This window comes from Homarus americanus, unplaced genomic scaffold, assembly GCF_018991925.1.
Source record: "Homarus americanus isolate GMGI-L3 unplaced genomic scaffold, GMGI_Hamer_2.0 scaffold16963, whole genome shotgun sequence".
In the NCBI taxonomy this organism is placed as follows: Eukaryota; Metazoa; Arthropoda; class Malacostraca; order Decapoda; family Nephropidae; genus Homarus; species Homarus americanus.
In genome coordinates this window covers 201,274-229,165 of record NW_024753133.1, presented here as the reverse complement: position 1 = coordinate 229,165, position 27,892 = coordinate 201,274, and the positions used below count along the sequence as shown (strand labels likewise).

The 27,892-nt window shown below is 35.3% G+C and overlaps 1 long non-coding RNA gene across 1 annotated transcript in view; it reads right to left on the bottom strand.

The window, feature by feature from the left end:
• Positions 1-8: 8 nt before the first annotated feature.
• The window catches only part of LOC121855282, a 77,744-nt gene continuing 49,860 nt past the window's right edge, over positions 9-27,892 (bottom strand). Inside the window, exon 2 of the long non-coding RNA XR_006086759.1 lies at positions 9-3,226. This is a non-coding gene — a long non-coding RNA (uncharacterized LOC121855282). The remainder of the gene's footprint in view (positions 3,227-27,892) is intronic.

Sequence of the window (27,892 nt, the reverse complement as noted above, 5' to 3'; positions counted from 1 at the left end):
GTGTTGAAAACAGATAAATAGACTTTATTCAGAAACATTAGTACAGGTACAAGCTTAGGTATAATATACAGGTGGTGTCTCAACCTAGACATGATAGGAATATATCAGAAACCTGCCACTTGTAGCCATTTACACGTTGTCATGGAACATCTTGCTTCATAATTTTCTCCAAGATAAGAACACAAAGTACATCACAGTAAAGTTAACTACTCCAAGAGCTAGATGGCTCAACAGTAGACCATCCCAGTGTGACAATAATCCTTAATGGCATTATATTTCCAGACTAAGGATTCATTGCTCTCTGTATTTTTCGTCCTCTTGTCTCAACAATTACATTATTAAGTGTATCAATTACCTCTAAGTTATATTTCCTTAATGTCACAGAGAATCTCGTTTAATGATAGTGGCCAGTAATAAGAGAATGTTTGAGCACTGAGCTAATATTGCTAACTATACGAGAAACTTCCTTATGGCAAAAGAAAATCCTCCAACTGTGAGCCAGCCACCGCTTCTATCTGTAGTGTAGTGGCGTCAGTGTGCTGGATATACAGTTTGTATTGCCATTATAGGTGGCTACGGTGAGCTATCATAACTATAAGAATATTTCTAACACCACGTTTAAACTGTCTGTTTAAAAAGGTAATTAACTAACCCAAATAAAGGTCAGATAAATATTTTCTTCAATTGGTTAACTTGTTATTTAGGGCCTGGATTCTCTAACAGTCGTTTGGTAAATATTCTAAAAGATTCACATGTTAAGGATTTCCAAGAGATTCTTACGTTAATATTTTCCTTGTTGCTGGTGATGCGAACACCTGCTAAAAACACAGTACCTAAAAGGTGCTTTTTGTCGTGAAATACTGTGAAATTCTGGTATTAATTTAGTGCCTTTCTGTTTACTGTATCAAGGTGGGTGAAAGAAGAAGAACGAATTATTGAGAATTCTTGGTGTTAGAAGTTTTGTTCACCTTAATTACGACCATTAGTCACATACAATGTACAAAATAAAGTAGTAATGACTTCCACACATAAAGTGTTTACTTCATTAGCTCTTTGAACTTACTATTGACTTTTCCGATGACAATGGCTTTGACTTATTACTGCTACAATAGAGCGCTATAGACTGATAATTAACTTCAACTTTCGAAATCGACCGATTACTGTTACAAAAAAGTAATATAGCTTTGAATGGCCTCTATATAAGAAGCTGGTTGATTACTCTTACAATACCAGAAGGATTCTTGTCTACCTCGTGTACTTAATTAAACTATCTGATGGAGAAGGTTAACTTATGACTGGCTTCTGCATATGGCTGTTAATTCCCTTATTCCTAACAAATGAAAATGGGAAGTTTAGTCTGACAGCTGACTTGTGCCCCTTTAGTCTGCGAATCAATTGGTGATTTACCTATTAATAATAGAATTATGCTGTGCATATACTAACCTGTTACCCACAGATCCATACTGAAATTGGCTAATTGTTCCCATTAAAAGGAACCTTTATATAATAATTTTTACTAAAGGTTCCTTAATGAATTGGGTGAATGTTACTTATTATACAAAGAAAATTTAGGCTTATATCACTTGATTTACCGCTCTTATGACACGAAAATAAAATAATCTTATGTTTTTTGTTTATCTTCATGCCTCTTTTCGAATTGGAACTGGATTTGGTTGAAACCCGACTTGTAAGAAATTAAAGAGAACGGATTTTCAATTAAACTTTCACCCAAAATTCGATACAAATTATTGATAATCCTACTACAAGGAGGTAAATAAATACCCAGCATGAATTTCAATAATATTTTATTCTTTCCTGGGATTCATCTAATCTTGCCTTATAAAAACATAATTGTGACGTTGATGTAATAAAAGAGTCAGAAGCGTCAGTCATCAACTGAGCTGACTCAAAATACGTCAAAAACCATAATTGTTGGGTCAGTGCTGACAATTTTCGTGTAGAGTTAATTTTGGTTTATTTGCACATCATTCAAAGTTCCATTTGTGTCTAAAATCACAGTTGGGTATTAACAGCTGAGCTACGACCAAAAATAAGTGAAAAGTCTTGGTTGTCATCATTCTTTTGTTTCACTTTTTTACAACAAATAAAAGGCCCGGGGGGAATAGACAGGTGCCGTCAAGTCATTTCACGGAGGCGTAGAATGAGCAGGTGTGAGTGTGTCCCTCTGGAGTATGTTTAGTGGACCTGTTCATCCCCTGAGCTTCATACATGTTCCTAACTCAGTATTAATAATTGAGTTTCCCAATTCTTGGATCTGGTAACAGTTATATTAGTTAAGAAGTGAGTGTGTTTCTGGGTATCATTAATGTTGATTAACTCCAGGGAGTTGAGTGTGTCTTAACTGTTGAGGACGTGAGATGTGTGTAATTTAGAGATTAAGTTGGTGTGCCTTTGGTTTGACGACACACCTGTTAATCACACTGATACAACTTGTCATATTATTGCATTTCCTTTGTACCAGAAGTGTATTACAGGTGTTTGGACCAAATTAACTTAGTAACACACCTGTCATCAGGGTATGACAGGTGTTTAGACTAGACACACATATTACCACTGCTGTCACATGGGTGTCACAGGTACTTAGACCAGACACGCATATTACCAAAGCTGCCAGTTATCATTTGTGTAAAATGGATATTTAGATTATGAATTTGATGCAGAAATAAATTGGTGGATAGAAATGATTGGTAGATATATAGACGAAATGATAGAAAGATTGGGCAACATATAAATGGATAGATACACGAATGGGCAGACATACGAATGGGTAGTTGGGGAGATGGAGAGATATGTTCAGAGTTTTAGTAGTAGTTCTCAGTCATTTGCTCCTGGTCTTAATTCCTCTTTGCTGTGGTCTCAAACCACCTTCAATGTGATCTCTAACCACTCTAGACGCTGCCTCGATCTTTTCTAAGCATGGTCTAGAACCTTTTGGTCTTGGTTTCGAACCATCCTAGAAGAAGCCTCGAACGTTTTTTGACGTGGTCCCCAACCTTCCTAATTGTAGTCTCGAGCCTCCGTGGCCACGATGTCGAACCCTCGTGAGTATAGTCTCTAGCTGGTCTATACGTGTTTTCGAACCATCCTGGGCGTGGTCTCGTGCTCTCCTGGATGTATTCTCTTCCCCTCTTGGACGTGTTCTCAAGCCCGTGTTCTTGCTTCTTCACGCCCCAAATGTCTTAAACACAGTCACCCACTCGATATCCTGAAGACAGAAAATTTGATTTAGTTTTGGTACATTGGTAACGAAGGTGCAAGAACGTATATTGTGTTTAATATTTCTATGTCAATGTTAAGTATATTGTCTTACTTATTGGTGATAAAATTATCTTGTTAAAATGATTGTTAATAAAGTCATGTTTTAATATTCCAATCAAATTGTGTTTGTTTGTTTTTTCTTTAATTTAGCAGAGAAGAAAATTCTTATTTTGGGTGTATTGGTGATAAAGGTTTGGTTTGTGATATGAGTGAACAAGTTGTATTTTCTTGAGCCTGAAGACAAGAACTTTTTGTGTTTTGTTAATTGCTGGTAAAGATTTGCTCCTGAATGCATTAGTAATATGTTTTTTTTCTTAGTATATTAATTGTAGTAATTGTGTTTTGCAGAACGAGTCAGAGATAAGGTTTTGCTTTTGTTTATTATAATGGGGGACATTTGGAGGTAAAGAGTATCTCCAGGCCGTATTATCAATCTCTTAAGTCTGTATATATGATGTGATATGACATGTAAGCGTTACACTTGGAAGTATTATCCTCAGATAGACTTAATGATAATTTGCGTTGAGTTTAATCGTGAAATGGATATAATTTAGTGATTCTATTTATAAAGAAACAACCAGAGAGAAGTCCACTATATAAAGTATCGGTACAATAAATAATATGAAGTAGGTAGGTGAAATATCTCTGTATATGCAGTGAGTATTACGACATATGTAAGGCTGGTAGTGTGGATCAATTAATTTAGCGTTCTTGTCATAAAATCTTTGAAATAAGCTTTTTCTAAAGAAATAATCTCTATGGAGATTCTCCATTATCACTAAGATAAACTCTAACATTATATACCATTTGTAATAATGACTTAATGTATAGGACTGAATGTGTCACAGTCTAGGAAAAGGGAAGAGGAAGGCAAGAAGGAGCAGTAGGTTGTCCAACAGTTGTAGTAATAAACAGATATACCAGCTTTAACATTCTGTCTGTCTCTCTTTGTACATCTGTGTGTGTGTGTGTGTAAATATCCCGAACACACATAACTGCTAATAGAAAGAGGAAAAACACAGCTGGGATAAAGGCCAAGGAAAAGGAGAGGAAGAAGACACCTAGATGTATAATGGATGAATTACCACCATTAATTATTATACAATACATTTAGTCATTTAAATTTTTGCAATATAATTATGACAGATATAAATTTGCCATTAACATGATCTACTGAAATGTCCGTAAACAAATAGTTTTAACAGTAAAGAAATAAAAGTTTCAGAATAATTATAACATTTTGAATAAGATGCAAAACCAAATCTTATGATCAAACTGGTCAGTGTTATAAGTGTACCAGAACAGTGCTGCTTAACCATTTACTTTTCTTTAGAGGACACGTCCCACCAAGACAAACTAAAGCTAACCTAAATTTCCCGAGGATTGTCATGTTAGGTTAAGGTCTATTGCTTCTAATGAGATAGATAATTAAATAGATAAATCATACTGTACATATTAGAAGACTAGATCGTTTTTCGGTTGTGTTCATGGCAATTTACCAACAGTGGCCATCTTGCGTGTTGTTAGGTGTATAGATAACTCACTTACTTTAGCTGCATTGGATTTCCTTATGTGTGTTTCCTTGATGATGTTCCTAAGATGGCTGTCGATACCACTAACACGTTCCTCAATCAGTGCGATTGGAGGGTGACTCATATTGTGGTTGATTTGGGAAGTCACTTCTCGAACTTCCTGGCATACGTGACGTCATCTGTTAGCAAACACTGAGCAAGGCTTACCAATGTTGCCGTGCCATTCTCATCTGACACACGGGTGCCAACCACGAGAACGGTGTCTTCAAGGGGTTGTCATCCCGCTTAAAAATAACCTTCCTCACGTGAGGAAAGATGGATCCTTGAGCTGGCTGAACGCAGCCAACACTAAAGTATAATTTTTTTTGAAAATCTGGCCGCCATGTTGTCTTCGCGGGCAGTGTTTTGTCCTTTTCGTCGGAAATCAATTTATATTTTATGTATGTAGGATCAAACTTCGCTGAATCAATGTGTTGGACACGATGATTTAATACCAGTGACAAGTCCTCCGTCACCCTTGTTTTCCTCTTGCAGGTGATGTGATTAACGTGTCTTACTGACTCACTTATGCTGCAACAAAATTAAGGCGGCCAAAATGGGTCTAAATTATGTATAGTCTATATTAACTAGACGAGTATGCTCGTGCCACGTTATGATGGGAGTCCCGCTTGAAAATTTAGAGAATCTCAGATACCAATATTTTGCGAAATCAAGTATAATTTATTTTGTCAACTTTACTTTGTTAGATTTCGACTGTGATGTAAAACTGAACATTCTTACTGGTGTACTAACTTCGCTTGTTTAGTCAAATTGACCGTTTTTTAACAAAATCCAATTTTACTGGGCCACACTTCAACTATTAGTATTAGAGTCTAGCCATAATGGGCCCCCAGTTCTAAGGAGTTCCAATCAATATGGTCCCCATTCCTGGGGCCTATTAAAACTCTGGCACATTTTACCTGCAATAGTAAATTTTAATTCTGTTCAACATTCTCATCTGAGCTTTTCATATTGTGCTAAATCTTTTTAAAATCGGATATTTTCATAAAATAAGTCTCGTTTAATTATAAATTGTATCATTCTTTATTCAACATAGGTTCTGTTCAGATATAATCAACTGTTACTCACGTATGTGTAGGTTTCTAACATTTGGTTATTAATGTATATGGTTCTCAAAGTGACATGATAAATGGGCCCAAGTCGTTATGGACCCCTAGGGCAACTGGGCCCTAACCTAGCCTAAGTTACCCATTCCTATTGGACCACATCCAATTGAGCTTCATTCCTATTGGTTAGATTAGGTTACGTAAGAACACTTACTGGGTCTCTTATTACAGTTAGATCATATCATAATATATTAGTAGGACCATAGTCGTATATTGTAATTCATTGAGGACACCTATTGTATGTTGTATTTCATTTAGATAGTTTATTATTGTATTCATTAAGACACCGTGGTGTACTGTATATTGTATTTTGTTTGGATACATTAATGTTTTTTGCACTGTCTAGGATAAGTTTTATACAGTATATCTTAAGATATCTTCTTGTAAAATTTATTTTCCGGTGAGATATTAATGTATAGTTCATTAGGACACATCACTACACATTGTCTTATTAGAAAAATTTATTGTCTTTCAATGGGAAACTGTGTGTGTGTGTGTGTGTGTGTGTGTGTGTGTGTGTGTGTGTGTGTGTGTGTGTAGATACCTTAGTGTAAAGTTAATTTTAATCTAGACACTTTATCATATATATATATATATATATATATATATATATATATATATATATATATATATATATATATATATATATATATATATATATATATATATATATATATATAGTGTTTCTAAAAAGAATCTAATAAAAACTACAATAAAAACTGTCTTTTCCTCTTACATAAAACACATGAACAGCGGGGCTGGGTAAGCCCCCTGAGGTAAATGCTATATTGGGTTCTGAATTACACGTCACCATAAAATATATCACATCTAAACGCTGGAATCTTACGTACGATTTCCTCTAAATCTGAACCATGATCGATTTGGGCTCCAACTTGCAGAGGTTCGTACGTTCAAGTTTCCTCGTAGCTGGAGATGTCAGAACCTATCTAACTGACTCATTTAAGCTCGATACCAACACGATGTTCAAGATGACACCGAAAATGGACTGAGACTCTACTGTAACTTGATCCTCGTTAAAATCCCCAGTTAGAGGGACCACATGAACGTAGGATTATTTGATAATGTTGAGTTGAAGCTTAAGATAAAAGCTTTAGGAAAACCCTGAGTGTGATCAGATAAGCTGAGGTGGCTGGACTCAACCTTGAATTTCCCCAAGTGGTTGCGACATCAGTGATTGGCTAATTCACCTCCATTAAATCTGGTTTGTAGCTGAGAGAGAAATATGTTATTTTCTTCTTAGTTGTTGATAATTTATGTAAGATTGTGATTGATTTATGTTTCCACCAGAGTTCTGTTATGTCTTCAATTTCCGGCGAGTCTTCCTGGTTCTTTGTCTGATTATATATACAGTATATATAAATGAAGAAACACACACACACACACACACACACACACACACACACACACACACACACACACACACACACATCATCATTTTCAAAAGTTAACGCCAAAGTCCAGTTTTTGAATGCTAATAACAGGAAGAGAAAAACATATATTTCTGAATTTATTACAGGAAATCTGTTTTTGAGCAGCTAATTATAATTAAGTAAAAACAGTTTTTTCGGAAATGAACATTATTATGAAAAACAAAAAGAAAAGCTTGTAATTAAAATTGGCAATTTGTATCCAGAGATATTTCGGGCAAGTAGTAGTTTTAAGGTACTCGTTGCAAGTATCGAGGACTGTGTTGGTAATGCGCTATAATATATATGTAGGTAATTCTTTCTTCTTTGTAATTCGATAAGGTGATTGGTCAATTGTCCCTCGTCCTATTAGGCTCTAACTTAACTATTATTATGTGACCTAAATGGTCTACACACTCATTGGATTTTATATAAGGTAAGGATGGGTGAGGTGAGGTTAGGTTAGGTTAGGTTAGGTTAGGTGCTCCATTATGACTGGAGCACATTTAATATACAGTCTGCAATACTGTATAGCTTTCCACATGCAGTCAGATAGTAATGCAGAGACTAGCAGTCAAACAATCAGAAAGATAGTGAGACTAGTAGTCAGACAGCCAACCAGATAGATAGACTAACAGTCTAAGTACTCAGGAATGTCAATCTACCATAGAGGGAGTCAAGAAACTGGAGAGAGCGGAAGGTGTTAATCACTACAGGAGGCAGGTGAAGGCACCTGTAATTTGTACCTGTTGTATCCCTCGGCTGTATGGTGGTTACAGGTGTCTCACCTGAGCAGGAAATGTCTTAAATATCTCATATTTTTAAGTGTTGCGTAAGTTTAGAATACACACACACACAAATCCTCCAAAACGCTCACATAAACACTCATAGTTCTAATCAAATTAAAGATGGAAGGCAGATAAGACATTGTTGGAAATTTAATTTTCTTAAGCAGACACAAGGTGACACATCACCTCTAGAGCGTCGTACATCACAATAAACAGCTGTAAAACACAACTATATCCCTCAGGCCTGCTTTCTCTGACAACTTTTCCTCTAGAAGTATGACGTGAAAATTATTCTATATGGCTTATTTTCCTACTGCACAAACATGGCGGGCTAAGGTGAAGTAAACCGGTACTATTTTTTTTTTTTTTTGAGGAACGTTTTACCTTCCAATATGTGAGATTTTTACTCCTAATTTGATCGATAAACGTGTCAAGTTTCAGGCAATAATGGTAGATTTTTTTTTACATTTATCCAGAAAAGACGAGACAATCGTCATCAAGGCGCTTACCAAGGTGTTATTAGATTGTATCTCTTACACCATATTGTCTTTCACGGTGACTACGTGATGCTTCAACACAGAGGCAGCATCTCAACTGTTAATTAATCCCAGAAGTTTTCACGCTCCATTACACGCAGTCTACTGAAAACATTACGAGCTTAGAAAAAATATATAAACGTAAATACACAAAGAAAACATTAATTAGGAAATATTTGGGAGGCTTTCTAATGAACTTGGATGTTCCCTCAGCAACGAGAGCCATGCGGGAGAGGGAGGTGTCGCTCCGTCAATAACTGTTACAAGCATCTTTACATTTTTTCAAGTCATTAAGAATTATTTTTGTTTAAAGTTAGATGTATTAGGTATTGAAACATTGGGAAAAATCTAATAAAGGCTAAAAAAAAGAATAAGGCGTACATATATTATCGCAGCTCTCGAATATTAACATTAAAATATGTTTCACAAGGAGCACATGAGAGCAGCCATGTGAGGTATTCCAAAAATATCCCACAGTCTTCACTACTCTCCTGAATTTCTCTCTCATCCTTAACTGTCTTAAGAAATCTGGGATTCTTTTTTATGAAACTTCAGATTTTGAATGTTGAAATATAACCAAATATGTTTTTAATTTATTGTGGTTCTTTATCTTCAATGCATACAAGGAAGAGTATAGCCGGGACCTGGAGACTTATAGCATTGGTAATGTTATCGTATCTAAATTATGTCAGGAGAAATCCCATACATAGACTTAAACCCTTGTATGTACAGTACAGTATTATGGAACACGGGGTAGTTGTATCGCATTCAGAATGATACAATAAAACAAACTTTAACAGCAAGTGAACAAAATAGCTGACAAATATAGTGCTATTTACTGGTTACAGTGGCTATATATATATATACAGTATATGTATGTGTGTGTGTGTGTGTGTGTGTGTTTGTGTGTGTGTGTGTGTGTGTGTGTATGTGTGTGTGTGTGTGTGCAAAACTTCATCAAATTATATATGGAACAAATACAATATAATACATACATCAATTAATCAGTTAAAATTGAAAACAACGGGAATTTATTTTTACATGAACTCAAAGAATAACGAAAGTTAAACAGACAACTGTATCAGAATTAGTTATGAAATAAACCGTAATGAATAAATGAATAATAAGTACTCATATGGGGGATAATTTACGAACTATTCACAATTTACGCGAACAAAAGTTACTGAAGTGTTCTTGACAGGTTCCAAGACAGTCCTCCTTGAGTAAAGTGTTTCACCCAGTACAGAAAGGCACTCATAGCCCACCGTGATACACAGAGGAGGATATACTGGGTAGCTTTTTGTTTAACACTGAGCTTCACACCTGAGACAACGCAAGGTCTCTAGACAGTCAGGGACAGTAATTCTAGATTCGGGACAGTCGATAAGGTAATCAGTATCGAATCATCAGGACAATGCAGCAACGTGTTTCTAAATAAAAATAAACGCTAGCGGTAAAAATAGTCCCAATATGCTGCCCTCAGGCACACCCAGAATAACCGGACGGAAATATCTGAAGACACCGTCCAGAACAACACGTTGCTTTCTATGGGACAAATAAATATTATGAAGGTCTAAAATGTAACTTGTTTTCAGAGTTTATGTACGATATTAAAATGTCAAGTGATTGATGTATAGATAGAATTATAAGATTATAGATAGGCAGAATGATAAGTGGAAATTATCATAGAAGACACATAGATAAGTTGAATGATAGATAGACATACAGTGAGAAACAGACAGAGAATGAGAGAGAGAGATAGTGCCTACAGCAAGGTAACATCTGATTATGGTGTACACCTGACGGATGACAAATTGTACAGTGACTCCTGTTATTACCATCTCCTGCCAGCATACTTGCCCTGTAAGTTGTACAGTGAGGTGAGTGATATATTGCAGGTCATATGTCGAGATCGGGAGTATACTTGTGATATAATAAAGGGTAGACACAGCTCTGACTGACAGAAAGTAGGATATACCGGTGTACTGTATATGATAATTCTTTTTTTATAAGAAATATTCTCTTATACGTAGAGGGGTGGAAGTACAAGGTAAAACTATACTGAAAGTCAATTAGGTTCTTAGAATAAGTTAACGGATTATATTAAGTTACTTTGGGTTAGGTTACATTAGGGTAAGAATGGTTGAGGTAGGTTAGGTTAGGTTTGATCAAGCTTGGTTCCGTATAATTCGGTTAAGTTAGGTTAGGAGGAGGTTGTGTTGAGTTAGGCCAGGTTATCTTAGAAACCCGGGATATAGTGATATAGTATCTAAAGAACTTTTATAAATTTGAATTTGAGGATCTCTTTCCTTAGTCAAATTTCTTTCATTAATATCTGTTAACTAATAGACAAGTACACTTACTCTTACAGATACATGCAGTATATCAACACATGTCATGGAATAGTAAGGATTATTTTAGGGGAAATATATATATATATATATATATATATATATATATATATATATATATATATATATATATATATATATATATATATATATATATATTTCATGTAGATCCACAATGAAAATGTGGATAAGATAAATCTTGATAAAATCACACGGGAAAAGGGAAACAAGGGAGCACCTTAGCTTTCGTCGTCTTGAATAAAGGGTGTGAGTGAATCCTCTCCTTTCTTTCCTTCTTTCTGTCTTGTTTTGTTTATATTTGTCTGGCCCTTTTTTGTGTCTGATTGTCTCCCTGGCTATGTTGCTCGTGTGTCTGCCTGTATCTGGATCAGTCCTTTTGCCTCTGGTTCAGTTTGTGTGTCTGTATATGTATCAGACTGATTGGCTATTTGAAAGAGAAAAGGCCACCGAATTAAAAAATGTTGAAGGCTGTTTGTGAAAGATCAGACATTATGCTGGAGAAAACAGGTCAAAGTTCAAAATATAAGATCAAAGTCAAAGGTCGAATTCAAAGTTAAAAAGTAGAAGTTAAGTGAAAGGTCAAAGGTAAGGGTCATATATCGAAGGTCAAAGCTAAAGTTCTTCACTGGACGATTGTTATGTTCTAACTCTTTTCGTGTGTTTATCTCAAAGATTTTTCTCAGTAGTTACCCACTTTTACCGTCTCTATTTGTGTATGTGTTAAGGTGCTCTTCATTATCAACAATTCTTATACTTAAGTAGATCAATTGATCGATATTAACAGACATAAAAGACTCAATAGATGGATAATCAACTCCATAGGTAATAGATAGTTGATTCACTAGATAACTGGATAGGAAGACAATTACAGTGCAGTACACAGACGAGTAAGTGAATCCGTAGTTGAATAGACAGATAGACAGACACATAATCAATCCTCTAGACAGACAGAAAAGTTATATTTGTAATTTATAAAGTTCCATAACCAATAAGATGATCCTTCCTGTGTGTTCTTCATTCATACTAATTATTCTTCTCCTGTGTAAGATTTATTTTTTTTTCAAGATTTTCAAAGTATCTAATTTTACACGGGAAAGTTGTTTATTGTTGTCCTATTTGTGTTTGTCGTGTTCTTTATCTTTCAGTTGTTGTAAGTGTGTTTACTCACCTCTTTGTCCCAGGTACTTACATTTAATACCACTCTTCTTTCCCCTTATCTACAGCAACGGAGATAACTCTTCTCTTGGATCACGTGAAGCTTATTTAACCTGATGATTTGACACCCTAACTCTACCTGGCGGGTTAGGTTAGATTAGGGTGTGTTAGATTAGTGTTAGGTTAGGTTAGGTTAGCTTAGCTTAGCTTAGCTTAGCTTAGCTTAGCGTTAGGTTGCCTGAACTTCACGTGATTACCTTATCGACGATTGCTACATCCCGTTTAAAAAAATTACTGTCATATCAAGGTTGAACCTGTATTGTGAGCTCACAGCAATGTTTAATGGTCATTCTAGAGCTGAGAGTTGACAAGACATTGATTTGGGGACTTCTAGATACACAGTGTACTTATCTTGTTCATACTCAGGCTTGAAGAGTATCGTGTTCACGTAAAATCTGTTTATTGGATCCTTAAGGTTTTCTAGCTGGTTTCACTTATTGTCTGTTGTTGGAATATTAAACTATCCCCATAACTGGTGGTGTGACTCTACATTTAACTGGTTCACTTAATCTACGACACAAAAATGGATTTGGAAAACTTCTATATCAAATTAACTCAAAGTTATCAAAAAACGACAAAACTTGTACGATGATTTACTTACTTTACGGCACAAAGATGGAGAGTCAAAGATTCGTACATTAAATTCTCTACCTCGCTGGTGACGTGAGAGCACATCTAACCGGCTCATATAAGCTACGACACGAAGAGGGCGATCGAAATGGAGTGTAAGTTATACTGAGATGCGTCCTCCTATCAACAGTATGGGGAGGAGTTAATGTGAGAACCTTTGTAACTCTGGAGCTACAGTAACACATATGTTTAGTGAGTGTTTCCAGCGGTGGTGTTCAGTCATACAAGCTCAGGGGTCCGTGTACATGTCTGGTAATAGGATGGCTAGATTGATACACAGATAGATGGAGAGATGATAGGGAAATGTTTGTGTGTGTGTGTGTGTGTGTGTGTGTGTGTGTGTAAAACTAGGTACACAGCAGAGTACAGTAGTAGTAATTTATATATATTTTGATGATCTGCATGATCGTTTATTGGCGGTTAGAAGTTTCCCAAAAAGGGAAATGCATAAAAGTTATCACTAATCCCTTTTTAGTGACGCACACACACACACACACACACACACACACACACACACACACACACACACAAATTATCAGTATGTAAATACATTATGGTGCACTAACCCCGTAGATTTGACGACATCTAAGTCTCTACAATATTTGTATAAACGTACACTAATGATATCACAAAGTACTAATGGAATAACGAGAGTCAAACGAAAATTTATGTGCAATTAATGTATATCGATTAAAAATAAGATATTGATGTTTTATCTACTTATGTCTGTCAGTGTTCACCTTGAGTGGTCTGTTTTCTCTAAGGCTGGTTGAGCTGGGGACATACTGTATATATTGTACAGTACTCATATATAATTTGATATTATTTCATTCCGTTTTAGTAATTAAGAAGTGACATTATAGGTTAGAGTTAAATTTTAATGCAGGTATAAATGAAAGACCATTTGGAACTACAGGTACAGGCAAAGGTTTTAAAACAAATACTGTTCAGATTCAAGTACAAGTACCAGGACGGTTACAGGTACAACTCATATACAGTACAAGTATATGTGTAGATACATATACAAGTATTCATACAGATATATATACAAGTAAGGATACATATTCAAATACAAACGCAGATACAGAAACATGTACAAGTACAGCTACAGACACAAGTGTAAACATAAACACGAAAAGAAGAATAGGTACAGTACAGTTACAAACATTGGTACACATTCAACTACAAATACAAGAAACATTCAAACCTGGCAGGTATAGGTACGGATACAACAGGTAGAGATACACTTACAAGTACAGATGCAGTTAAAGGTTCAGATACAGTTACAAACACTGGTCCTTATAAGTATTCATACATATTTTGGTACAATACAGATACAGTCGCAAATAATTTTTCAGGTTCAAGGAAATGTACAGATATAAGTAAAGGTACAGATATTCCATAATGGTAACAGTACAAAATGCAAATCAGGATCACTGTACATTTACGTCAAATCATCGTGCACTAAGAAACAGTGAAAGGTCCCATAGAAATTTTACTCGCGTGTTAAAATGGTCGCTAATTGATCATCAATCAGCCAGCGACTATCTCCAAGCCTTCTGGTATTCAAGACGTCAATAAAACGCTTAAAACGTTTGCTGGAGAACTCTGCATACTGATTTAGCCGACAATATACAAAATGGGAGATAATATATCTGTACACGTGGGGTTGATGTACAGTACACACCAGTTTTCTTATTTTTTATAATTAAAGACGTTTGGTCATTGTTCATTTTCTGATGGTATCAGAGCCTTATAATTTAGGAGCGATTTTCATGTGTGTAACAGGTCATATGGAACCTTGGTGTTAAACTGTTTAATAGTGGGTGCCAGGGGCTCTATGGTTGTGATGTATACATAGGCCCTCCACAATAATAACAAAAGTAATCTATGCTGTAGGTGGGGGAAGTGTTCTTGGTGTTCATCCTCGTACTATATCATTATAATGTGTTGCCTGTAATAATGTCCAAGCCTTCGCAGGGAGCCGAAGGTTAACAATATGATGACCCCTTTTATACCATTCGGGAGTTGCCCATATACAGTACTTAGGAGCATCAGCTCAGAGTTGAGCCATGTTACTGACTAGTATCTCTTATTGTAAGAAATATTTGAGAGACGCTAAGGAAATATACCACACTGCTAATTCTAATATAAATAACAATGATGCCATCCATGGTATGGAAATTCGGCCTCAGAAGGGGGATTTTGTCACATGGAGATGGTCTGGTACTAAGCAATCTAGTATTTTAACATTTATATACACTGTGTATGCCAGATAATTATGAAACAAGACTTGTTTTAGAAGTATAATAATAATAATAATAATAATAATAATAATAATAATAATAATAATTTAAATATCGGTTAAAGTAGCAAAATTAGTAGTTGTAGCAGTAGTGAGAGGAACACTAATAGCAGTAATTGTAAAGATTGTAGTGAAAACAATAGAAGAAATAATCAAATTACCAAATTTATAAACAAAGGGAGTAGTAGAATAGTAAAATGGAAGTAAAATCCGTAGTAAAGTAACAGTAATACTTGACAACATATTCCAGTTATTTTTAACAACCTGTTATTAAGATGTAATATAAAACGTAAAGACTTAAAAATGTATGTACATAAAAAGGGGGAAAAAATCACCCAGTATTCCCTGCTAGTCATTGATTTTTTCAACGTCACGGATGTAGGAAGCGAAACGGAGCTAAAAAATGCATTTACTGGGGATGGAAAAATAATATAGTTTATTCCCAGTCTTAAGTCTACTGATCTCTATGTTCTTACAAGAACTAATTTGATAATTAGGCTTTACACAAACAGCATAAACAGTAAAGGTGAAGCTTGAAAATCATGAAATTATTTTATTTCGTATGTTACCTGGGGAGCCGGCATGGTAGGTCTGTTGATGCGCAGTCCAGTCAGAATGGTTGTCTGCGCATGTTCACCGAGTCATTAGTATATACAGTATATACCAGATGAGTACTAGTATTAGTGTCATTAATACTGCAGAGGTGTATCCAAATGAGGAACACAAACGTACATAAAAAATGGGACAAGAATGAAAGATAATACTAATAATTATTAAAGGAATGACATACTGTACTATGTATGTTACCTGCTATAATGACGCTTGTGTTATAGAGACTGTTATGATTAATATGTGAGACCAGGACACTTATGTTGACTTTGTTCCTCACTGTGTGATTATGTTCAGGGATTATTTTGTGTTTCTAAAACGAGGAAATGAACACGAGCCAACAGAGAGTATTGAGGCTATTGTTTTGTTTTTAAGTCCAGTTCAATGTAATGAAACATTCATAAAAAAGTAGAGATACAGTTGCGTGAAAATAGTAGATAGTTAAAAAAGCTTAAGCAAGACTTGCATATTTGACAACCACAGTACTGTACATATAATCACTGACATACAGTACATATGAACACACACATGAACAAAGTTCAAATAGTACAGAACAACACAGTCAAACACAGACACTTACAAACTCAAGTTACACACACACACACACACACTGTATTGTTGTCTGTGATTGTCTTTCTCTCATTATTATTACTACCATTATAATATGTCTACAATGACTTACTCGCCATAGTGTTAGTTGTGGGGTGTGTGGTGGAGGGTAAAACCCGCTTGGTGGAGGAAGGGAATGTTACCCTTCAAGGAGAGATGTAGAGGGTATGTTTGGTGGAGGGAAGTAGACACTATGTTTGGTGGAGGGAAGTAGACACTATGTTTGGTGGGGGGAAGTAGACAGTATGTTTGGAGGGAAATAGACAGTATGTTTGGTGGAGGGAAGTAGACAGTATGTTTGGTGGAGGGAAGTGAAGGGTGCACTTTGTTGTGGAGGGCAGGAGTGGTTATATTCTGCTTGGTGGAGGGAAGGTGAGGATATACCCCACAAGGTGTTGAGGAAATGGAGAGAGTTGGAGGGCATACTGCTTGATGGAGGGAAGTAGAGGGTATATTCAACTTGATGGAGGGAAGGAGTGGATATACTTCTCTTTGAGGAGGGAAAAGAAAGGAGGGAACATTTATCTCGGAGAAGGAAGGACAATTCTTCCTTCGAGTCAATGTATAGCTTCTGTTTATAGTTCAAAATAGTAGATAATTGCTCTAATATTTCCCCCAAGTACCTAAATCACACCGAAGTCTTATTTCTCTTGTTCTCTTCATTGTGTCATTTATGTTTTAATTAATATTTTTTACTCTATTATCATTTCTAGGGTTTACGTGTGATGTGTCTTTGTATCAGTTATAATATTTCAGTTGTTCCTTTTATTCATGTTCGTTATTTATGCTTTTTGTCATTTATTAATCGTGTTTTCTCCTGATTCCAATTATTGACGTCATTAACACTTTTTTGTAAATATTGTATTAATTATTTTTGTTATTTTATCTGGTGTTATTTCCTTCGGTTCCTTTCGTCCATATCATTATTATTTATGCTATTGTCTTTTGTTTTCTAAGCCATTCTTATTATATATACTTATTTTCACCATATTCATCAACATTATTTCCTTACTGCTTCTTTATTCATGGTTGTTAAGCAATTCCTGGCTATTACAACTTATCATAATAATTATATATTTTTCCACAGGCATTCTTTTCACTTGGTAAATCATTGTTTTCTGCGTTATTCCTTAATGTCAAGTCATAAACAGTGTCAGAAGTCTGTAGTTAATTATTATTATTTTACATGTTGATGTGTTCCTTGAATCTGCTGTTTTTTGCTTCATGGTCAGTTATGTGTGAGTCTTTTCTGTTCACGTGTGTTTCATAATGTGTTTTTGTGTGTCTGTAGTCTTATGGCTGTGAGTTTTCATGTGAGTGTGGAGATTTTTTCTCGTCTGTGTGTGTATAAAGTGTTTTTGTGTGAGTTAGAATCTCTGTATTACTGTGTCTATGTATGTGTTAGTTTGTGTATATTTATTTCTATGTCCAGGTGTTTGTGAGCACACGTGTATGTAAGATATACATTAGATAAAGAGAGTAAGGATAATAGAAAACATTCCTGTCGCTATGAGATTTTATTTAAATAAGATGATAGTCAACGCTTTAGAAACATTTATTATAAGTTCACAACTATAAAATATTTCACTAAGTTAACACATCTACTATATTAACCTAAGTTCACAATTACAAACGACTTCACTAAGTTAACACATATATTAACCTAAGTTTACAATTATAAAATATTTCACTAAGTTAACACATCTATATTAATACCGAGTTATTAAAAAGTCTAAATTAACTATATAAATATTTTTTAACACTTACCTTGACGACTGATTGAATGAATCCAGGAGTTAGTATGACTCTGACGACTTCGGTCTTCTGTTAACGATAGTGTGGGCTTGTGATAGTGAGAGTGTGGTCTGGAGATGGGAAGAGTGTGGTCTTTAGTTAGTAAGAGTGTGGTCTAATGATGCTGGTTTTGACGGAATTAGGGTCGTCTGTCACTATGTACTCGGTCTCTCTATCCATGATGTGATCCCTTGTTGACGAGATTTAGGTCTTCTGTTCGGACGATTTCCCACTTCTGTTGACGCGAGTTTGGTCTTCTGGTGGTAAGGTCTTGGTCTTCTATTGACCCGAAATTTAGTTTTTGTTCACGATTCTGGTCCTCTCTTACCTCCAGTATGATCTTCTCTTGTCTGATATTGGACGACTTTAGTTTCACCTTTTTTAAATTAATTGTATTTTCTGGTAAAGTATTGTTTTTATTTGTTTCAAAGGGAATGTCGTCTTAACGTAATTGTGATCTTCTTTTTGCACACAGTGGTAATGTTCTGTTGACTTCATTGGTTTCCTCTTGATGCGATTTTGGGTATCTGTTGGTACACTTGTGGTCTGCTGTTATTGGTCTTCCACCTGGGTCACTGTTGTCATCATCACTGGCGGGTTTATTTCCGTTAACGGTATGGATCTCCGGCGACTCCACTTCAATCCACTGTTAAAAGGAGTGATTGTCTGTTACCAAAACATATAACATCACTGGCAGGCCAATGTTGTTAGCTACCTTACACTTTAACAGTCTGTCTACTCATCCGTCTATCTATCTGTCTATTTATGTAGCTGCATTCTCCACTGCTTGAAGTGGTTCAGCTGTGAGGTTGAGTAATTACATGAACCAGACCCAGAACCTAATCTAATTCAAGCTACTACCCACCACACAGCCTAAGCTATTCAAATACAGCTAAATTTAACAAATCTTATCCTAATTTTATTTACCCCCTTACGTAATTTAACCAGACCTACTCCTAGTATAAGCAAACATTATATATCCTTAATCAATTGTTACGCAACCAAAGCTGTTTAGGAAATTTTAGATCAGTTTCTAGGTGCTGGTATAAGAGTGGCCCCTGAGGTGCAATACCCTCTATAACAAACTAAGTACATAAATTAATATTAAAGATAGAGTAGTGATTAAACTTGCTTATATAGACAGTGTAGTCTCGCTATTCTTGAGTTTGGTGAATATGAGTTTAATATTATCATAGAGAACAGTTGTATACGTACGTACATATACTGTAGTAGTCACGTATTAAGAAACAGAGGTGGTTCTGACATGCATTAACTAGGTAAAGTTTCTTAGCATAAGTGAGCGAGCTCTTACTTATTTAACTACTAACTTACTGTACGAGAGATTTGAACAAAATCTGACTCACGTGTGATGTGTTGAAGTTAGAACTGTGGAGTCTTAACTGAGTCTTGCGTCACGGTCTCCATATACCAGGCATGAGAGTTGTTCATCTTTATACTCACAGTGATCTGATGCCTGGCTCCCCGCCCCGCACACCACGACAATTGTAATACTGACTTGGTCCATCCTTAAAGAGTTGTAAAATGGTTCTTTATGAAAGGTAGACGCAAAAAGAGAGTAGCTAAGTATAGACCTGTAGGTGGCACTCCTTCTGAAGCTTATCAATAAGAAAATACACAATATGTACACTAAGTTGGGTAAGAGTATGTGGTGTCCTTAGGAAGCAAATGGCTCCAAAACCACGAGTTTTCTACTCATGACACAATCATTTTCATAGGAAAATTATATATAAATAATATATAAAATTAATGTACTGAATGATTCATATAGTGCTCGGTTCCAGCATCATAAGTGGGCTCATTACACTCTAGCACTGCGCGGATTTAATATACGCGTACAGTAGATTATGGTAATGCATAATTAAATAATCATACCTTTGACAGTATTATAGTAATTACCATAATAATATTCTCACCTCATATATCTCTCTACTTCTCCATCACTCATTCCATCGTTCCTATAATTGTGTTTTATAACCTTTACGCTATTGGGGACGTGACATCGTCCTGTGTATTCCGTTGAATAGTTGAAAGGTGTTGTCTTCAAGAGCTGGGTGCAGGGGTTAACTAGTGTACACTGGGATTAACAGTAAACCGCACCATTAGCATTAAACTAACAATACCTAACGTCACCTTACATAACCTAATATAGCTGAGGTTTGATATTTTTAGCAGAGCAAAGGCCATCTTAGATAATGTGTTTGCTATAAGCCATTTCCTTTGTATTATAACAATAAAAGTTGTCTGTTTAACAAAAAGATTCTATCCCAGTTTAACGTTTAGTCGCCCGATTTACCCTAAAATGTATATTAAATTGTTATGATAAATGCTTCCTATCACTACAGGGAATCAAAGGAGACACCTGAACCTTGGTGTGGGCTCACTTGAACATTAGTGAAGATACCGCCGTGTGGTGGTGGCAAGACTCGTGTATGGATTGTTTTCATTACATTTTTGTGCTGAAGAAGAGCCCACCAATAACTAAGGTGATAACCATTACCTGAGGCTCAACAAATGTAGGTTTGGTGAGAGAAAGATGGCGAACTTTTGTAGCGCACTATAACTATCCTGTACTTACAGACACTCAATACTCCATTATATATCCTCCTTGATGATTACGTTTATTGTCACACTTCATGATTTTACATTGTTCCCGAGTCGTATCTTGTTTTTCCAATGGTGCAATAACACTTGTTTATTAACACGATGTAGTGTTGTATCTTACTATGATCTAGGCTTCACACCTCCCTTATCATTCATCTATTACCACCTACTACACAGATAACTGCTTTCTATTTTAATAGAAGATATAACCTGGGAATTATTTATATAATGAACACGAGTAATGTGTATCTCGAGATGCAGAAGTCTTTAGGACTTTGCAAGTGTCGCCACCATATTATCGAGAATTATACACAATATGTTCCTGTAAATGGCACGAATTTCAAGTTATGCATTCTTATATAATCAGCTGTACAAGATAGTTCATTCCGCACCGTTTTAGTGTGCAAATTGATTGAATTATTTAGTAATAATGGAGAACCTTAAGTCTCTACAGTGATGATAACTTATTCAAGGTTTTACCGCATAAATGATGACATCACGTTGAAATTTCGTGCTTCTTGAGTCACGCTCTTCACGGGCACTTCATAATGGTGTTATGAATCATGCTCTTCACGGGCACTTCATAATGGTGTTATGAATCATGCTCTTCACGGACACTTCATAATGGTGTCGACCACATCACATTAAAGATAAGCTTCACGTGAACACCGATCCTTACCTACGGATTTTTTCACTATATCCACATTCCTTACGGAACCATTTTGTAACTTTCTGACCCTGAGTAGCTTCTGTATTATTAACATGATGACTTCTATATGCCCGTACAGTACTCTTAAGTGTGTGTGTGTGTGTGTGTGTGTGTGTGTGTGTGTGTGTGTGTGTGTGTGTGTGTGTGTGTGTGTGTGTGTGTGTGTGTGTGTGTGTGTGTGTGCGTGTGCTGCTACATGTGGTGCGGGCCACTCCTTTCTAGGGGGACGAAATGGCTGGGCAAGATTTAAAAATAAATAAATGAAAGCCAACATTTTTTTTTTTTTTATTATTATTATAATGAAGGAATTTTGAGTGTATGCTTGCACAAAAAAACAATTTTTTAGACGTGAAGAATGAGATTCAGATGTCAGTATTGACGTCTGGTGATACTTTAGGTGGACCAGTGTTTAAGTGATGGTCTAAAACTAATAGAATGTCGTCCACCAGCCTTCAAAACACATGTAACAACGTCACCAGGAAATTTTACTTAATTATCTTTTGGTAGTGAACAGTAGATAAAGGTATCCTTATGGGGCCTCCATAACAAGTAACATCTTACCTCTATATTCCCCCTCTATAAAGTGATATAACTATGTCGTTACTTCTTTTCAGGTAACTTTATTGAAAATAGTTATTTGATTTGATGAAAAAGTTTTAAACCATAATTTATCTAATACGTATTTTCCTTTTTCATTCCAGGATAAAAATGGACCTCTACAGACTAAGGTAAGATATCTACAAACACTTACCGTACATTTTACCTTATATTTAATTTACGTGACATGCAGGTTAATTAAGATAGTTATGTCATATAAAACTAACTAAACAGGTAAGTTAGTAAAGTGATTCTTCGTTCCCATATACTCTTGAGTGGTATATTTTTTATCCTGGTTGTTAAGGCTGGGAGATTTACATTGGTGAATTATCTTTGCGGAATATATTGGTGGGTTATCATGTAAGGTTATCTATAATTAAACGTATGGATAACTGTATGTGTGTTTACCTTTCTGCTGTATACATCGCCCTTACACTTTGATGGAAATATACAGTATATGTATGTCTATGTATACTCTACCTTACGGATATATTATTTTTCATGCAACTTTACTAAATTTCTCCTTTATTTCCAATTATTTATTTCACATTACGATTTATTTCTCTACCTTTCTCACTACGTCAGGGGATTATGAGGAAAATCCCTGACAAATGAATAAAGGAAATATTTCTCCATAGATTTTTCTTAATATAATTTCCCCTTGCCGTATGATTCACCATTCAGCAAGAGGGATGAGTAAAGTGAGGCATAATGATTAGCTGATCTATATTATTTGATGATTGGTAAAGTTGTATTGCGTAGCTATTGGTTGTATATATAGATTAGCTGGAGTGGCAGATCTGTATCACGTGTGGATTGGTTTAGGTATGATATGTTAGGATTAGCTGAGGTATAGCATTTAAGAATTATTTTTACTATTGAAAAAAGATCAAGTGTTTAGTGAAGTTAAAGCGTGACAAATAAGACTTACCTTATACTGTAATGACTTCCTCCAGTGTTGTAAGCTTACTACATAACCTACCTCACCTGTGTTGTAAGCTTACTACATAACCTACCTCACCTGTGTTGTAAGCTTACTACATAACCTACCTCACCTGTGTTGTAAGCTTACTACATAACCTACCTCACCTGTGTTGTAAGATTAGTACAAAACCAACCTCACCTGTGTTGTAAGCTTACTACATAACCTACCTCACCTGTGTTGTAAGCTTACTACATAACCTACCTCACCTGTGTTGTAAATTACTACATACCTCACCTGTGTTGTAAGCTTACTACATAACCTACCTCACCTGTGTTGTAAGCTTACTACATAACCTACCTCACCTGTGTTGTAAGCTTACTACATAACCTACCTCACCTGTGTTGTAAGCTTACTACATAACCTACCTCACCTGTGTTATAAGCTTACTACATAACCTACCTCACCTGTGTTGTAAGCTTACTACATAACCTACCTCACCTGTGTTGTAAGCTTGCTACATAACCTACCTCACCTGTGTTGTAAGCTTACTACATAACCTACCTCACCTGTGTTGTAAGCTTGCTACATAACCTACCTCACCTGTGTTGTAAGCTTACTACATAACCAACCTCACCTGTGTTGTAAGCTTATTACATAACCAACCTCACCAGTGTTGTAAGCTTACTATATAACCTACCTCACCTGTGTTGTAAGCTTACTACATAACCAACCTCACCTGTGTTGTAAGCTTGCTACATAACCTACCTCACCTGTGTTGTAAGCTTACTACATAACCAACCTCACCTGTGTTGTAAGCTTACTACATAACCAACCTCGCCTGTGTTGTAAGCTTACTACATAACCTACCTCACCTGTGTTGTGAGTTTAAGGCACATACCGCACCAGTTTTATGAATTTAAGACACTGAAGTTCTGCAACGTTATGTGCTTACGACACAGCAAACCTCTGCAGTCTTGGGGCGAATATTATAGGTGTTTTATAACATACATAGTTCCACGCTGTGAGAGATTTGTTTTGTCTTAATATCAAGAGAACTATTTAGGAAGACGTATTAAAGTGACATCCTGGCTTAAGACTTCGTAATGTATTAAATACCAGGAAAGATTTCAGCATTGTTAGCATTAAATTGCATTGTGAATTAAGCTCCAACAAATTTTGATTGGTGTATGATCAATTTGATTATTATTTGTATACCTTAATTATTACTTATTTTTTGTTAATTGCACGCTCGTATTTATCGTCATTATTGGTCAAGGCTGAGATATAAACTTACAAATTCGGGGGGGGGGAAAAAATGTCCTCACGTAATATTATCATGTAAGTTGCCAAGTTAATGTAGGAGCAGTGTTTTATATCGTCAAGCTGATCACCATTAACAGGTTTAATATGTCGTAATACCACAACATTGCAAGAACTAGTCCCCGGATTTATAAAAACAAAAAATATATTGAATTACCCTCGAAACTGTATTAATAAGAACATTTCTAACTTGTTAACTCTTAGCGTTAAGAACACAACGCATTAAATAAGATTAGAATTACACTGGCACTCTACCTCAACTAGATGCAGTATCGTACCTCCAGTTAAGTTACAAAGTTAATATAAGGAATCGTTGTGAACCCGGATCCAGAATCATAGTTATACTGTATAAAAGGACCAGAAACAACACCTGTATTTATGAATTAATGATAAAGTCAATCCGGTGTCATGGCTCTGAAACATTGAAGCGTACATGAATAGCAATATTTGAAATGATCATGACTATAGCACACTGACGTAGATATATTAAGACTTGTTACATTACAATGAATAGGAACATTAACATTTTGAACATTGAATATTAGTATTATAATATTGACAGAAGCTTACCTATTAGAATTTGGAACGATGAGATATGTAGACTATGTATATTATAATGAGGACCAGCAAATACGAATTTTGGACACCGAAGCATGAATGAATACTAGAGCCTGTGACGCTGAAATAGGCATAAATATTGAAATTAAGACATTTAAGTAAGCGTGAATATGAGTATTTGAGAAAGCAGTATTAATATTAGAATCTGGAACAATTAAATCTGCATAAATAGAAGCATTTGAAATACTGCAAAAATATAATTATTAGTATTTGGGACACTGAAATAAACTAGAACATTAGTACTTGGGACATGGAAGCATGTTTCAATACGTATTAGTATTTGGGACACTGAAACAAAATAGAATATTAGTACTTGGGACATGGAAGCATGTTTCAATACGTATTAGTATTTGGGACACTGAAACAAAATAGAATATTAGTACTTGGGACATGGAAGCATGTTTCAATACGTATTAGTATTGGGACACTGAACCAGATACAGATGTTAGTGTTTGAAATTCTTTACATTGATATTAACATTTAGGAATCTGGACACGTGATTATTAATATTTTAAACATTGAACACGTGATTATTAGAATTTGAAAGACAAAGCACTTGATGATTAAAATTTGGAAGACAGAACACGTGGTTATTAAAATTTGAAAGACGGAACACGTGGTTATTAAAATTTGAAAGACAGAACACGTGGTTATTAGAATTTGGAAGACAGAACACGTGGTTATTAGAATTTGGAAGACAGAACACGTGGTTATTAGAATTTGAAAGACAACACGTGACTATTAGGACATGAGGCATTTATTCTTATACAAATATAAGATTCTTAGACAGTGAACCAAGTATAGGGTTATTGTTAGTGCTGGGGACACAACCATGCGTTAATACCAGATTTCAGAACACTTTAGCATGCTTAATAGATTTGAGGACATGAGACTATTGTAAATGTAAAAAGTGGAAGCGATGAGTCATGCATTGTGAGTTAAACGTACCAACAAAAAAATAAATAAATAACCAGAACATATAAATCTTATACTTCGAAAACCCAAAATCGAGGGAAATAAGGACTAAGAAAAACGAGAATTTAGAAAACCCAGACGTTAGAATGTGTGGTATTTAGACAATCCAGACTTTAGACACCACAAACTTAGTTTAAACCCCCAAAGACAAAACCCAGAAATTAGAAAACCCATCCCCCTTAAAGTCCAAAACCCGAAAAAAATAAAGTTAGAAAACCCGAAACGTAAAGAATACAAAACTTGGGAAAAAATTGCTAGACGAAAACCCAGAAATTAATAACCCAAAATAGGCAACTCATGACTTAAAAAAATAAAAAGAACTCACTAAAAGTAAAATTCAGAACTATGCTATATCATGCATGACAGTAACTATGACAGTGCAAATAATCCTTATTTTAAGACGAATGAAGGATTCTATAGGAATTTAAAGTATAAAAGAAATATAAGGGATTATAGGACTTAATGTTAAAAAATTCAAAGTATCATAGGTACTGTCTAAAATATTAACGATAATTAATGTTTGACGGGAATGTAAAGTATAATACTAATTAATATGTCATAGAAACTGAAAATTCTATAGATTTTACAAGATCATAGGAATATAAAGGAATGAAATATTTATATTTTTTGGGGGGAATTTAAAGTACAATAAAAAATTTAAGATTAATATAAATTTTAATAAAGGAACTTTGTATGTCCTATTAGTAATATAAAAGAACTTGGTACAAAGTATTATAATTTAGTATGAATAAAAAGAATTAAGAATTTCTAAAAGGGAAACCTGAAACAATTAAATTCAGCTTTACGTAAAGTGTATAAAGTCATCCAGTCAGCACTAATATCTTTAACCTTTCAGTCATCCAGTCAGTATTATCAACTTTCTTCCAGTCATGTAGTCAGCTTCCTAACGTTTGTTTCATCATTTTGTCACCCAGTGATCCTCACCAGCGTTCTATATCACAGGACTAGTCATAGAGCTTATCCTCTAAATATTAGTATGAAAAAATTAATGTTTTCTTCAAAACTTCAAGTACAAGGTCAGATTAGCTTGACTATAATCACAGTCATTCTCACCTAGTGACAGAAAAACTCAGGTCATCCCATAACCCATAGAAATTTCTCTAATATTCGTATTAATGATACAGTACATTTAATAGTATACTTAGCCTGAGATGTGGACATCTGGCACACATAGTATAAACAATGTTAGGTTTATATCCTCATCTTTAGATTGTAGGTCATTTGTGATTAACACTCCCTAAATAGAACAACGAGAGAGATGCAGCTCCCTTATTTTTTATCGTAGGTGTTTTGTGCAGTACTAATCTAGAATACGCCCTTAAAGGCCACATTATTGACGTACATTATAACATCAACAAGTTTCCAGTTCAGGAATCATTACTAATGTGATGCTTGATCATCCTCAACACGCGTTATTAAGCAGATCACTTTGTCACAGATTACAGTTGGTCACTATCAGGTAACATTGTCTTGTAAGGTTAGGAAGGTGAGTGAGGTGAGATCATGCTCTAACGCTGGGGCGATGCTATTAATTGGATGAGTACTGTGTGTTACGGCAGAGCTCATAATGCTGTGTAGGCGTCAACATAGGCAACACGTCATTATGGGTATAAGAATACGCCTTCAACATTTCCCCATTCTAATCATAGCTAATTCAGGTCATTACTGCTGAGGTCTCACAAACCACAGGCATTGGTCCTCCAACACTAACTGTTAAACTATTTAACTGAGACCAAATGTCCGGATGATTAAATTCACTGAAGATAATTTTAGGATTCATTTGTAATTTTTTTAAATTGTTAGAAAGACTTATGACTCGTTATTTACGAAGACACAGTGTTAC